We start from the raw sequence: 16,000 nt of genomic DNA, 5'->3' as shown, positions 1-16,000 counted from the left end.
TTGATTCATTTAGAAAAATAACTATTAATTATACTAACATTTGGCTATATTCTCTAATAAATTTACATCCCTGATAATACTGTGGCATGCACAGAGTAAATGTTATATCAAAAATCCCAACTTTCTGCTCTGCAAATCATTATGTTATCGAAACCCACAAGTTAAAAATCATCATCCATTTTTAGACTTTTTATGCTCAAATATTCTGTTTTTTTTAGAAGATAAAAGTTATTTTCTAAGATGGAAATGAAAATTTTGTATTTATTAATAAAATATCATCTTCCCTGCTTTAATAATTTTTTGAATTTAAATAATGAAGAATAAAAGAATATAAAAACTTGGTTCATTTAATATAATTAAATAGTTTCAGAAGTTTAAATAAATATATACCAGTTTGATTGTATTCAACAAATACAAATAAGATTATTTAACAATTAATACAATAAAATTAGATGGTGGCAATTCTCTGCACCATCCAAAATTGAGCTAGCTCCCACACTTGTTTGCAAGTTTTTTTAACAAAGATAATATAACGATTTATATTTTAAAAAAAAATTAGATAAAAAAAATTCCTAATTTTCGAGATAAAATTTAGTCATAGATTTAAAAAACAGAAATTGGGAATGAGGTTTCCTTTCCAAAAAAATTATACTATCCCCTCTTTGATAAATCCTGGCTATGCTATTGGATAGTTAGTTATAAATTTTTAATTTATTTTAACTATATAGAAATTAAGCGTAATAACTAAAAATAATAAGTATTTTTAATTAAGTTGATAAATTAAATATATTCAACACAATTAAAATCAAGATGATGATTTTTCATATATTTATATTCAACACAATTAAAATCAAGATGATGATTTTTCATATATTTAATTTTTATTAAAATTTTGATAAATAAAAAATTGCCTATAAATCATAATAAACAAAAGATTATGACATTTCAAGTATTAATACCTGAATTGTTCAGTATATATGCCAAAATTTCAGATAATAATTCATCAATTTCCAAATCATTTAATAAATTGTTTTCAATTTGTTTTACAATTTTGTCTAATGCATCACTAAGGCAATTTTTAGAATAAATCGTTACATAATTAGTAACCTTTTCAATATCAAGCCATTAAGTTTAAAATATAAATTGATCTTGTATTTTTGCTGAGACATTTTTAAAATCCCCGCTTATGGATAGAAGTAATTTGAAAGTTAAATTATATTTTACCTTTTTCGGTCGATAAATAGCTATATTGAAAGATTAAAATAAATTAAATTTTGAACTCCAAATAAATTAGAATAGTTAGTTTTTAATTTGAAACTCTTCTATTTGTACAAGAGAAAATGTTATAAAAACAAATTCAATGCAATGCTCTTAAAAAGAAAATTTTTCTATTTATTTATGCCAAGTATTTTTTATATGCCCAACAATTCCTTCCACGTAAAAATAATATTCTTTTTATTATCATTCTGCACGTAGAATTATTATTACTATTATTAATATACATATATATAAATTTTATTGTATATTTAATTTTACGTCAATCATTTTTATGAACAAATTACATTTAATTTTTGGTTGTTAGTTTTTCTACTTTCATTATATATTTTCCTAAGTTTTTTTATGGTTATAAATTATAAAGAAGTGACCATTAGATCGTTTTAAATTTGGGTGTGTAATTAGAATCAGTATTAATTTTAATAGCATATTTTGTCCAATTTCACCTCAAAATTTAGCCTACCCCCTATACCCTCAAACAAACTACCCCCTCCCCCAACCCCGCTCATGTAGGCGCTGCTTATAATTTAACATTATGAGAAATATATTAATCGTATCCAATTATTTATTTTTAAAATTTTCTATTGTTTTTTTCAATAAATAAAAAAATCTGATTAATTAAAAACTAAAAAGTGATTTGGTGTCACTTGAAGAGCTAGCTTATTATGTGACATTCGTTATGAAGACACTTTATCATGAAAAATCTTTTTTACAAGGACATTTCGCGACGCGATATTATTACGTGGATTTACTCACATTTAAGTCGATTAATTTTATTGAAAATAATATTTATTTTCTCAAATTAGTTAATCTAAGAAAGTGTAACATTTCTGCTAATTATGGTAAATGTTCCCAAAAAATATTATACAAAACCTATGATTGGTCGATTTTACAAAAATAATTTTAGATTATATTAATTAATGAATCATTTAACTTTAAACTGATCAAATTTAGAATTTCCTTTTAAAATTTAAAAAAATATAAAATAACAAATTTTAACATTATAATCATACACTATCAGAGAAAAAAATGGCATTTTGAAAATAAAATAAATATTTTCTATTTAATTTATTTATTTGAGAAAGAAGAAAATTTTGTGAGTTAGGGTAGATGCTCACAAAAAAATTATATGTTTACTTTAACAGGGTTGTGCCTAAAAAATTTTTTTTACATAATCTGGGTTGACATCTTTTTTGAAATTAAATAAATTACTGAATCATTTAGGTTCATGCAATGAGTTTGCAAAACTACGGTAAAAATACTTTCATGATGATGTATAAGGTTGTTCTGTATGGATTATTGTAGTGTAATAGGAAATTGAACAAAATCCTATATTTCTCCCAATTTCAAATATCTTAATTTTGTATATCCAGATTGCTATAGAAGGCTATGGATGCATGATAAGATTTTATTCTGACTATGGAAATTAGAAAAATATATTGAGCACCAATGTCTGAAGGATAGTCTAGATTAAATGTAAGAATATTTGATTATAACTTTAAAATAGTACTAGAAAATATTCTTTACAATATCCATTTTTATATTGCTATGGGTGAACTATCCTTGGGTGATATTTTTTTAAAACAAAATGTAAAACGGAAGATATGACGACGTAAAAATTTTAGTAAAAATATAAAATATAAAATTTATTAATGTATTTATTTTTTATAACATAAGTTAATGAAATAACTTACCTCTTGTAGAATAAATATCTACGTTGAATGATATATCCCGGACAACTAATTGTGTTGAAGGCTTTATATAAATAAATTTCTTTCAGAAAATTTTTACCATTCTTAAATAAATAAATTTGAAGAAACATATAATAAAAGTTTATGTTATGATCTGGTCTAAATTTTAAATTTCGCTATTTTTAATAACTTCGGCTATATTTTTTAAATTGTTTTAAAAAGGAAATTATAAGTAAAATTATTTTAAAAAATAGGCTAACCCTGGGTTTTATATATTTTTTTGATAGCATTTGTCTTATCTCACAAAATTTTTTCCCTTCTTAGATAAACAAATTTGAGAAAACAAACAAATATTATTTTCGATAAAAATAAACGATTTTAAAAATGTGACTAAATGTAGTGAGTGTGATAGTTTCATGAGGTTACATGCCAAATGGTTAAGTGTGACTGGTTTAGTTTAGTGTGGTTTAGTGTCACGTGGTAAAGTTTTAAGTGATAAACGCCATAAAGTCCCACGTGAAATATCATAAAATAATATACTTAAATATTTAAGTGTCTCTTAAAAAAAGCAACAAAAGATTATCAAAGCTTTTTCAAATTTTATACTGAAAAAATCTAATTTAGAAAATGCATTTTTAACATATATTGTAATTACCTTAACATACCTTAGAAAAACACGAAAACCAATGCATTTATAAAATATTATAATTACCTATAAATCTATTTCAAAAGTGACACGGTTAATATATTTCCTCGAACATAAAATCTATTTCCATGGAAATAATACCTAATCTACGACAGTTTTGCATAATATTAAAATTACTATCTCCGAGTATTTTCATTACACCAAAATCTCTTTCTAAGAAAAAAAAAGACTCAATTCATGGCAATTTGGTCAGAAGATATGCAAAGCTAAATCGGATATTTGGATACTCAAATGTGAAAGCTACACACGGCCAATTTTTTTATATTTTTATCTATGCTCAGCAATAGTGAGAAAAACCTCTTGCGGGCTTTCTCAATTGGAGAAGGACTTTAACAAATAACTTGCTATAACATTTTAATTCTTAACTTTCTTTACAAACTAATCAATTTAGATACAAACCGAATCTAGTGGTAGGCTTAGCGCATGATGATTACTCCACACTGGTATATAAGCTCAACGATTACTGACTTTTAATGAGAATCATTAAATGGGATTTTGAAATTCGGTTCAGATCAGCCCAATAGGAGAGCAATTGTTGGTTCCAAGTAGCGAAAATGAAGTTTAATATTTTGTAAATTTTTTAGTTTACTTATAGATTTAGTATTTTTGTTTGATAGCCTTTAAAATACAAAGCAATAAGCATATATTCTAATTCTTTCAAATATCGTAATCAAATTAATTGTTTGAAATTAAAAAAATATATCAAAGTCTAATGCCCGAGCTGGCCCATTAAAATTCTACTAAATATCCGGTCCGTCCGACCTCTGATTTTCTATCTGATATGGAATGTATTTTTACTTTATTTTTAGATATAATTTAGTTAATCATTTCAAATAAAATGAAAAGAAATAAGCTCAGGGTTGTTATTTGAAAGAATGTTAACCAAATTCAAAATTAGATTGCGAAGCTCGGCTCAAATTGTTTGTATAAATATTCTGGCCCTTTAAATTTTTTATGCGTACATTACTCCTGATTGACACGAGTTATACGGGTCGGGCTTAGAAGATATTAGATTAATAAAATTAATATTACTGTTAAATCATATAATCAACTTATTTTAATTTTTTTAAATGAAATTATTGAAATAAAGAAATTTTAAAAAAAAATAAATGAAAAACACATACATTCAGTTGTTAACACGAAGACTCAAAAGTCCATGCACAAGCTATAAAGCTATTTTATTGTGCTTCTAAAATGAACGTTTGCGTTGAGATTTATTAAAAGTTTCATTGTTTATATTAAAATCGTGACATGTGAAAAATAATAAAAAAAATAAATACATTGAACGTAAAAAAAAGGTTTACCAATTTGCACAATCTCATTTAAAATACATTTGGAAAAGCAAAACATAAACAATTCAATTATGCTGTTCTTTAACCAACAAATAAGATTTTATTGAAACAAGAAACATGGAAAAAGGAAGAAACAATAAAAAATAATATTCGTATTGTTAATCATATATTTCAAATTGTAAAATTTATTGGGCAACAAAATTTTCCTTTTAGAGGATATGATTTTAACAAAACATTATCAAATTTTAATAATAAAAATCTAATCATCGTATTTTTTCTAATCATTAATTTATTTAAAATGATGATTTGAATAAAGCTAAGCCAATGACAATATTTAGATGTTCTGGAAAATAAATTATAGTGGAAGAGGTTCTTTAATAACATTAATTTCAAAGATCATTATAAATATAAAGAAATAAAAGCAATAGTATATAGGGGAGACTGGGGTTAGGTAAACCGATTTAATTTAAAAAATTGGCAATAAAAATACAATATATATATGGATATTACTCAAGATGCGTATATGAGTTATATACGCTATCTTTATATAGGGAAACTAAAAAAAGGTTTCCTTTTAAGTATTCAGGGCCTGTTTTGTAAAACATGAATTTAGCTAAAAAAAAATGTAAGGATAATTAGGTGATGGCGCAGCAAATACGAAGAGCGAATTTGCAGGACTTTGTGCTTATATAAAAGGAAATGTACTAGATAGTATGTATTTAATATATGGTGTTACTATACTCATCTACTAGGCTTGTGGATTTGGGATGCAATATAATTGACAAAATTTGTTTTCCCTAATTTTAGTTATATAAGAGAATAGATATTTGATTAAACATTAACACAAATAACTCTATTTCTGGGCAAAAAAAACTTAGAAGGCTATAAAAAATTGATAAACAATAAGGTGGGCAAAAGAAAAATTTTTTATGGATGCTTCGAGATTACTATTTATTACAAAACACTATAAGTGTATAAATCTAACAGAGAACAATAGTTTTGATTATAAAACGTCTTTAGAATTGCAGTCATTTTAGCAATCTTTGTAAATTTAAAACCTTATCCAAAATTTATTTAGGAAATTTTCAGAATAGTTAGAAGTAGTTTCAAGATTTCTGCAAACTAAAAACTTAGCCATATCAACCCTTGGAAGATGGTGAAGTTGCTAAATTTACGTTCCAGAGTAAACCTTCATTGTGCTACCTATCTCTTGCTGAAGTTGTTTTGATATTTATGTTATCTGGTAAAAGATTTCTGTTTTTTATTAAATATTAATAGTATTTTTACTGTCTCTGAATAATATGAACCTATTATAGATGTTACAAGATTTAGCATCTTTCCACCAAGCATAACATATTCATACCTTGAGTTTGGAGATATCCTAAAAGGAATTCAACTCTTTTGAAGATTTTTAAAATTTAATTGAGCTCAGAATAAGAGTGAATGAAATTCAAAAAAAAGATTGGGTCAGTTATTATCATACATGTTCTAAAATATTCCTATAATTGTGGTCAATAATTGATTATTTTATCTCTCCATTCCTCATATCAATCCCGAGTTAATTTTCGTTTTACTAGATCCTGCAGGTCAGCAACTTTACTGGTTACCATTTGTTGCAACTAAATGACTCTCTTATTATGAATCTATAATACTAAACTATAGATTTGTTTATTTTAGTACATTCGTTTGGGATAACAATTAAATATTTGTCTTTTGATTATAATAATACTTATATTGTGAAAATTTGGTATTAAATTTTAATTATTGAATTGAATCATAAAATATTTTTATGGAATTATTTCCAGTATAATTTTATTTGTTAAAATTGGATGTAAATTTTAAATTAAGATTATTGAATTATAAAATTGATAAATAAATATGATTATTTTACATAATATGTGTCCCAAAATTGATATTAACTGTTTAACCACGAGTGTATTGCCACCCCACTCCTGGCTTTCACATATTTAACTAGCTTTTAAACCATGAGAGATCGAGCTATCAAAGTTTTTTTTATTTTATAACGTATTAGGCCGTGTCCTGGTTTCAAACTATTTTTTATACATATTTCTGTTTAGCTTAGGCTAAACAGCTCTTGAACTAGTAAACACTGTTTTGGTTTATTTTAAGTGTTTAATGGATTTGTTACTTTTCGTATTTTTTTACTTTTCTCTTACTTTTTAAGTTATTTAACCTAGAAAATAACAATGCCACTAAACTTAAAGCAAACCAAAATAGAATGTCTCAGTTCAAAAGCTTTTTGGCCTAGGCTAAATGAAAATAAGTATCAAAGTGAGGCTAACTGGGACATGGCCTTAGGACTTTTTTTATTATTAAAAATTGTAAAAGTACTGATCAAACAAACCAGGTCCCCTCTATATTTATATAAATAAAAAGTGGCTGGGAACAAAATATATATTATGAACCTTGTTTAAAGAGTGTATGATTTTGTATGATATATACAAATTATATTTTATTTCTGATAATAACTGCCTGACCTTTTAACTTATAATATAAGCGATGATGAAATCCATGTAACAAAATTTGCAACGTAAATATTTTGTTGCGATTCATGTTATTTCTCGGCTAAGTGTCATATTTGTTAATTATTTATCAACTTTTTAATAGTAAATGTTATTCAATATTTCTGTTTATAGTAATTGTTATTAAAATTAGGATAGTCATTTTATATATGCGTTTTTTTCTTGAGGTAAGCCACGAGAAGACCCTAGGTTATAATATTTGCAGGAAAGTTAGAAAAAGTAGCTTAAAAATATAAATAAGGGATACCAGTGATGGTGAAGGGCTGGGCTTATTTTGCGTTAACCAAATTGGTAAATTTTAGAATCTATTTTTAAATAACCTCCTTGCTAGTCCTTTGGTAGTATAATATTATACTAATTAATAATATTAGTAATAAAGTTATATATTTTTTTAATTGTGAAAATAAAAATCCACATAAATATAAGTTTTATATTTTGGTAGCATAGCATATCGTTTTTATAGTCTTTTAAAGTAAAATAATTATTATTAATTTATAAAAAACCTCGAATTAAAAAACACTAATTCTTATTATCAATCAGAGTTTAACAAAAAAATTTGATCATAGTCTTGTTTGAGCGTTCTCAAAAAAAATCTTCTTTTAAAAAAATCTTTCTAGAACAAAATCTTTGAAGATTTTATCTTTTTGAACAAATATTAAACTCTGTTATTAATTCCTATAACTATAATTCCATTTAAAGACAATCAAAAATGTTCCAATTATATTTTATCTGAAGTAATATAAGCATTATAAATAATATAATTATTGTTGAAGCAGTAGCATATCACATAAATTATATAATTACAAATATAATTAATAATACCGCTTTACAGAGCATATAATAATTTTTAATTATATTGCAAAATAAAATGAATTATATTGTACAATAAAATGAATATTGCGGACACCGAATTAAAATGACAATATAATATTTAATAAAATAAAGCAAACATATAAAAAATTTAAATACTACTGCATCCAAAAGTATTTGCTGCATATATTATTTTTCTCACTTCATGATACAGAATTGCCAAAAAGGTCATGTGATACTCAATATCACATTCAATACATAGAGCCAAGCCGTTTATTCATCCCCTTATCAATAGCTATTCGATGAAATGGCTTCATTTATTATTTTATTTTTAGTTGAGGAGATATTATATTTAACATACACTATATTACTGATTTTATTACATTTTGTTAACGTTGTCATGGAATTCCTGCAAAAATATCTTATAAACATGATAACTTAATAAAAAAAAACTCCCATTCTTCTTACTAGGCCTTTCTAATCCTTAACTATTTATAGTAATTTAATGGATAAGATGTTAATTTTATTACTAACTCGGGTCACAAATTTAATATTTAAATAAATAAATGTGGATTTACATTTATCATTATATTAATAATAAAGAAATAAAAAAAAGGTATATGTGTATTCGTCTGAAAATCATGAAATTGTAATAAATATAAAAAATTTTAATTTGTTAGTATTTAAAATTTATATACTAAATACTTTTTAAAATATTCAAATGAATTTGTATTTAGTTTTATAAATATAAGTTTATTCACGTTACTGCCCAACCCTAATTACAATCCAATTTTAAATCTTATGTTTGGGAGACTAGGAAATTTTGTAATGCCCCTATTATGGCCCTGTATCTAGCTATTCAAAGCTTAAATTAATTATACCTGAGATACTGCATGACCTATGATCGGCTCAATGTCCTATCTCTAATTTCCAATTCTATTCCTACGATTGCATATGTATATTATATAATTCTTTGAAAACTAAAAAGGAAAGGCGATATTAGCGGTAATGTATAATAATTTAGTTCATACTTTTTAATATAATTATTCAACATGGTTGTGAATTTATATAATGTGTTTTATAATTACGCATATTTATAAAGCAATGAGTTATATGGTAATTTAATAAAGATTTTATTATAAAATCTGGCTTTCTGAATTTAACCTCAATTTTGAATAGGGCCACATAAGATATTTGTTTCTTCTACCAGGAAAGTTTTAAGAGCAGCTCTTGACCAGCCGAAAATCAAACATTATTGAAATGAAGATATATAGTATATAAAATTTTTAATAAAAGATATGTCATTTCATTTTTCTTAAGACTATATGAAGCACGATTAAATTTTAAGAAAGCATATCTTATTACAATCTTTTCATCACAGTTTTATTTTTTTCTCAATTTTTTTTCTGAGGAAATATGAGCCATGCAGGGGGTAAAATGAATCTTTCCTTAGGGCTGTTTTTGAGAGCTATCATTTTTGCAAATAAAAATTATATATTATTAACAAATTTATTTATTCGGAGATAAAAAAAGGATCTAAAATTATAATAATTGATTTTATAGATTTTATTATTAAAGTATAAATGTTTCAGGCCCAAAAAATGCCGAAAACTTTTACTATCATTTTAAAATTATTTGTTTCAACTTTTTTTAAAAAATATATCATGAGGAATATGATACTTTTTTTACTATAAAGTACAGTTATTAATTTGGTGTTAACATTTTATTATGCCCTTTACCTCTCAAAAAATTTTGGGGCGTTTAAATTTTAGGGTATTAATTCATATATAGGTCCCTTTTGGTATATATAGTAACCATCTATTTTATATTTTAGTCATTAGGGGAGCCTATGCGGTAATGGCTGTGGAAAGGGGGAGTCTAGAGGAGTCTACATCAGTATCAATGTAGCATTGAGTCATTAAATTTATAAATTAATTCCAGAGTCATTTGCTTTGTTTTACTTAAGAAAAGGCATAAAACGTTGTAAGTTCTCTTAGTAAATTTTTTTTAAATCCCATTTATACATCAAAACTTTTCAATCTTTATATTTCAAGTATGTTTTCAAATATTATGCCCGTCATATAAAAATTCATTGAAATAATTCGCTTATAAACCTTTAATCTATATACTTATCCTATTATTCTTAAGATTTGACTAGTACCAGTTTATAACACAAAATTAATATATAAGATTTTTCAGTTATACTATCTTCTTATTTTTCTAGATATTTTTTTTTAAATAATCGGGGTGGGAGGGTTCTTTTGGGAGTCTTTTATACCTAATTATAGTTGTAAACCCCCCTTTTGAACGCGTTTTTTAGGATTAAATTTAAAAATATGATTTTGGTTTTAACCTTTTTATCTCAAAATTTCTATATAAAGATATATTGTTTTAAAAGGAGGGGAGTGCGAGGGTATGTTTAGAGGGGAGGAGGGAGGGGTTTATTAGCTTAAAATAATCTCTACAAAAAAGAGTAAATTTGTAAGGGGGGAATGTTCCCTTTCCAGGAAAACCTATGGCATAATATAAACTAATAGATGTGAATAACAGATACTTGCATACGTACCATTTGCACCGCCAGGCCCCATTTTTAAAGAGTTTTTCGGCCAGACTTGGCCCGGGTTTTATATTTTCAGGCCCCTTTATGATTTTTTTTAAAAATATTTATTTTTAATTTTTATAGGTAATAATGACGATTTAAAATATTTGGTCCTAAAATATTCGGCTCGGCTCTAATACTTTTTTAAAAATAAATTTAGGCCCGGCCCTGGTATTAAAAAAAAAATTTTAGGCCCAATGGCCCGGTTATATATAAAAACCGGGCCTGCATGTCTCTACTAAATATTAAGATATTCATTTAACTAGTATAGTTATGTGAGATTTATATTTAATTCGATTTATATACATGCAATTATTAAATAATAATTTTAAAATTATACAAAATATTTTGATTATAGATTAAACCCCATTATTTTACTCTTTTATAAATTAAATTATTAAAGAAATAGAAGAAATAAAATATCGTATTACAAAGAGTAAATAAATGGTCCCTACTCTTCTTCGATAGTCTATAACTATGATTATCTTAAAGTATTTAGCAACATGTTTTTATTTTTAACAATTTTAAAATGTAATTTTAGATTTAGGGATTATAGAATGAATGTAATGTAAATCATAATATACATTCTTTTTATATAACATAGAAATAATTGAAGTTTTGAGCATCTGTATAGGTTATAATTTTATATTTTATTTAAAAAATAAAAACCTCAAAGTTGGTCCCCTAAACTTTTAAATCAATTATAATACTATTTTTATAGTGTGAAAACACAACTCCTTGATATAGCTAAAAATTATCTCAAACATACTTATATATAATATTAGAAAAAAACCTTTTTTAAAATTCTAATTATTAAGTTTAATAAAAAAATATATTTAAATAATATCTAATCTTAATTAACTTCAATTTTTATCTCCACCCCCTTCCCATAAATTCAAAATATAATTTTCTTATAAATATAACATTTGAATAGTTATCTGCATTTTACCAAAAATATTTTGAAACATTAACAAAATATGTTTATATGTAGTCAAAACCCTCATCTACAAAATAAAAAAAGTGTAGATCTCTACCTATAATACTTTAGCAGCCGTGATTAATTATTTGAAGTGTGCCATTTTTGCCATTTTACCCCATTCCCAGGGTAAAGTGGTTAAAATAAAATTGAACATAATTATATTATTTAATTGAACAAAATATTATAATTTTGACATCTATTTATCACTTAAACTAATCAATACAATACCGGAATGTAAAATATAATATCGATAGCATTTTGAATGTGCCCATTTTAGGCACATCTTAAATTTCAATTATTCTTTCCCTTTGCTAATTATTAAATATAAAATTATTCTTAATAACACAGGAACTATTAATGTTCCTTCTTGCATAAAAGTATATTTTTATATCGTGTAGACGTTAATATTTAAAAATGATCTTTTTACAGCTTAAATCAGACGGAACATTTTAACCGTTCCTATAGAAACTTTAGCCCAAGGTGATATTTATTATTTAAATCGTTATTGTGTGACTTCTAGTAGCTGTATACTTCTGGTAAATTATTGCTATGGCTTTACGGAACATTTTTACAAAATTTTAAATTATGAGCTTATATTTTTCTAAGAGCAAAATAAACTGGAGGATGATTTTTATAATTTTTGGGTAAAAACAGTATTTTTTGGCAAAATATATCAAACCGGGAAAGTTTTTCAAAAGATGAATATAAAAAATTAAATATAAAAATACATCTGTACATTAAATTTAAAGTCTTTATGCTTAAGGGTTAAGAAGTTATTCGCGTTAACATCGTTACTCCTATTATCGCTTTATCCCGGTCTCCCATATAGGTTTAACAATAAACATATCCCAGCGTAGTGTTATTAAACGGCAAATTTAGGTCGATTTTAAAAATGGCTCGATTGATAAACCAAAATAATATTATGTATGATTTGGCATATAGAAGTCCAAACTCTTCTGCCTGCTAAAATATTGACTGGGCCATTTTTAAAAATCAACCCAAATCGAGCCGTTTAACAAAATTATCCCAGGGACTAGGGATAAAAAACATGTTTTTTTTGAATTTCTAAAATACTATACTCATTGACGTAGCCAGGGAGGAGACAAGGGAAACTCCCCCCTTTTGAAATTTACCTGTCCTCGTAAATATAATTTTAAGCCAATAAAAATTTCCCATCTACACACCTTTCTTTCCCCAAAATTGTATATAATATATCACTATTAAAGAAAAACTTGGAAGAAAAATTAATAAAAGTTAATAAATTTTGAAAATAACGACTATACTATATATAATTCAACATTTTTAGAAAAAAAAAATTTTTATAAAAAAATTATTGAAAACCCAAAATTATTTCTCTATAGAATAATAAAATATAGCCAAAGAGAATAATAAAATATAGCCAAAGGTCTATAACAAGCGGACCTAAAGAACTCCAATAAATATTATGGAGAAAAAACTCGCCTAATAGTGCCCCCCCCACCAAAAAAAATCCTACGTCTATGACTATACTATATTATAGAAGATATAAGGAATTTTATTGCTAACTTTGCAATATCGCAGTCATCTTAATTAACGAAATAATATGTCATATTATGTTGAATATTTTCATTTTCACAATCATTTTACAACTTGCTCCTTTTGTTAAATTGAATTTATTAAAAAATTAAGAAATTTATTTTTGAATGTTTTCCAATTCCGTTAAAATAATCTTTAAATATGTTTTTTGATTCTGTTTTCCCGGTTTATTATAATTAACAAATTTATTATTTTGTTACTTCCCTATTAGAGAATAAGTGATAAACTTTAAGGCAAATTATCCTTATATAATCTGCCTTTGATTGTTAGAGTTTTGTGATAACAATTCCTAGAGATTTGGCAAAAGTAGGCCTGATCCATGCCTAGCATAAACTCAGCCCGAATGCCATACCTATTTATTTTAAAAAAAATTGGTTAGCGTAGAATCGAACCTCATATTTAAAAAAATCGGGTCTAGCTTAAATTTTGAAATAAAAGTAATATATTTTAAAATTTCTGCAAGAAACAGAGGGCTAATATTTTTTATTTGCTTGTAGAATAATCAAAAACTCGATTATGCTTAGTGTATTCATAAAAGGTAACACAATATTGAAAAATTTATCAATTTCTACAACATTTTATTAAATTTTGGCGGATAAGATTTTTATTTCGGGTTGGGCTTTTCGGGACAAATGAAATTTTTTTATTTGGCATCAGGCCGGGCCGAATTTGAAAAATTAGACCCAATGCCGATGTTACTTATAGCCCTTAGTAAAAAAAAAATTATTTAGGTTTGATCAAATAAACCTTTTACTCAGACAAAAAATTGGGCGCCCAAATTAATTTAGTCTCTTCCCTGTAACGGCGATGCCATTGTGTGAAAATATATACTTTTTTCTACTTCTAGTTTCCTGGTTAATATAAAATACTTCGATTTATATATTTTGGTTTTATTCGAAAAGTAATTATTAATAATCATCATTACAAAAAAATATATGATAGGGAAAATTTTGATTTTTTTATAGTCACATTAACCCTTGGAAAAGTTGTAAATTATAAATTTAACTATCTTTATGGTATAATAATACTGTGATAAACGTTAAAAAATTTTAAAAAATATATTTTTATTAGGTATTAAAAATTTAAATAATTTGGAAATTTTATATTTTTTAAATAAAAAATAACGTTATTTTATATTGTGTGATAATATAAATTTCGGAATGGTTATAAAATATATTAAAACAATCATGTAGTTTTATAGATTTATTTTTTCAACAATTATTATAACAAAGAGAATTTCGTCCATGTTTATTTGAGTTCCGATTATATATGATACCGTCAATATTAATATCGTAATCAATTCGCGCATATTGCCAGTATATAAATTAAAAGATGACTGAAAATTTTATGATCAAATTATCTCAAATCTATAAGATAAATAAGGGATAAGGGCCTTAACGGCCATATGCGTAGACAGGTTACCCTTTTAACTTTTTATTTATTGGTGAAAATTGGTCAATGTATTTATATTTACATTTACCTTACCTAAGATCACTTATTGAATTAGACAATCCTTTGAACAATTATTTTAAAATTGTTTTTAGTTCCTCTTTTTAAAAGTTATATATATTTTTTGTTTGGGGAAAAAATTAGGAATTCAGATATATTTTGTACAAATATTTTGCGCAGGCTTTTAAATCTTCTCATGCAAAATATAAGAATTTGAAAGTCTTATATAATATACATTATAAAAACATTTAATAATACCAAAAAAAAATATTATCTGGCCAGATTTTAAGTGCCCATAAATTGTTATCATTAAATAGATAAGTCTGGTATATTAAAATAAGCATATTTAACATGCATATAATAGATGAACTATTAATTATTGTATAATTTGGGTTTTGAGTATTTAAATCAAGAAATATTAAGGTTAGCTCTTTGTACACATATTCTATATTGTAATATTTCATATATATAATAAAATTCTCAAATAATATACTATAACCAGTATGCTAGGGTGTTTTGACTATTCTGAAAAAAATTTTCTATGTAAAATCGACTTGCTAAAAAAAAACTATCATCTATAATTCAAATTTATTTTATTGATTAAGAATTAGACTACACATACCAAATTTATACCAAATTCTAACCCCCCCCCCCACTTCTTTTTTTATAAAAACGAAATCATGGCCAGTCATATCACATCTCTTTGTTCTATATATTATACAGAATACATCGATTATTGTGTTATTTTTCAAATTTAAATTATATATTTAGGCGAGTTTTTTAAATTTTAACGTATAAGTATTACTTTAAAGGAATTTCAGCATAAAGTGAATTTCTGATAATTTTGTAAGATATTTCCATATTGATTAAGGCAATAAGCATATTAGATGATTACTCGAATTAATTGTAATATATACTTGTAGATTGTCAACTAGAGTTGCTGAATCGTTCCATTCGAGAAGCCCTTACTTAGAGGCTGAACGAAATTAATTACCGAAGCAGGCATCAAAAAATATAAATAAACAAATTTTTTGCATAGACTCATGGCTTAGGCTATTTTAAAACGAGTTATCGCATTCAT

Source organism: Gordionus sp. m RMFG-2023, chromosome 2, assembly GCF_954871325.1.
Source record: "Gordionus sp. m RMFG-2023 chromosome 2, tfGorSpeb1-WG-v2, whole genome shotgun sequence".
In the NCBI taxonomy this organism is placed as follows: Eukaryota; Metazoa; Nematomorpha; class Gordioida; order Chordodea; family Parachordodidae; genus Gordionus; species Gordionus sp. m RMFG-2023.
Note: the sequence above shows the minus strand (reverse complement) of the source record.